Source organism: Cornus florida, unplaced genomic scaffold (assembly GCF_030987335.1).
Source record: "Cornus florida cultivar Cherokee Brave unplaced genomic scaffold, ASM3098733v1 CherokeeBrave_3.0.0_Hap2_Chr02, whole genome shotgun sequence".
NCBI classification, from domain to species: Eukaryota; Viridiplantae; Streptophyta; class Magnoliopsida; order Cornales; family Cornaceae; genus Cornus; species Cornus florida.
The window spans coordinates 56,812,917-56,813,964 of NW_026775572.1; positions in this window are offsets into that span (position 1 = coordinate 56,812,917).

Sequence of the window (1,048 nt, forward strand, 5' to 3'; positions counted from 1 at the left end):
TGGAATGGTAGAAGAGAAATGTAGGAGTGCTAAAAGGTTTGTTAGTGCAAGACTAAGGCAAATGGCCGGCCAATATGTGTATTGTACTAGTTCTGAAGAAAATTGGTTTCACTTGCTACAAATTTAAAATGGTCAAATTACACTCACATCACCTAATATTTGTTTTAATTACTCATTGTGATAAAAAATAGTTTTAATTACACTGGCCAACCCTGATCATTAAACAAATGTTGCTTTTTTTTATTTTTGGTTTATGAATTGTCATTTTTGCCATTGGTTTATTTTATATTATTTTAAAGAACAATAAACCACTAAATAAAAAAAGACTTAGGCTATGTTTGGTAGGGTGGGTTTAAAGGGGAATGATAACATTAGTTATGAAGGAAATGGAATGGTAGGATAATTTTAATTTGGTATTGTGTTTGGTTGATTAACGAAGGAAAAGAAGGAAATGGAATGGTAGGATAATTTTAATTTGGTATTGTGTTTGGTTGATTAATGAAGGAAAAGAAAGACAAGAACAGAAAGAAAAGAAAAATATTTTCGTAAATTTACTATTATACCCTTTTATATTATAAAAAATAAAATTATGGGCCTCAAAATTTATAGGCATGATGGGCCACCAGAAAAACAAATATATTTTTAGGACAAATAATTTTAATATTTTTCTCTCTTCCTCCACCAGCACCCTTACATTTCCAATTTGGTATTCAGAGTTGTTGCCATAGAAGGTTATATACTTTTCGAATTTGATCGATTTTAATGTTTTTTGGAACCAAACTAGTCCAACCACCATGTTCTTTTCTCTACCCCTCTTCAAATTTGTAAACTGAAGGTTTTTGTTATCCCCAAAAAAAATTAGAAGGTATATTTTTTTAACTCTTTGAGACTATAAGGGAGTTTAGTGTAATTGGACACACATATATATAATTCAATACATAATTTAGCTAACATGTTTCAAGATTTATAGGGTTAGCTATTTAATCAAATCACTACCGGTGAACTTTCCATGAATCTTCGCGCGAATGAAGGAGATTGTTCTTTCATT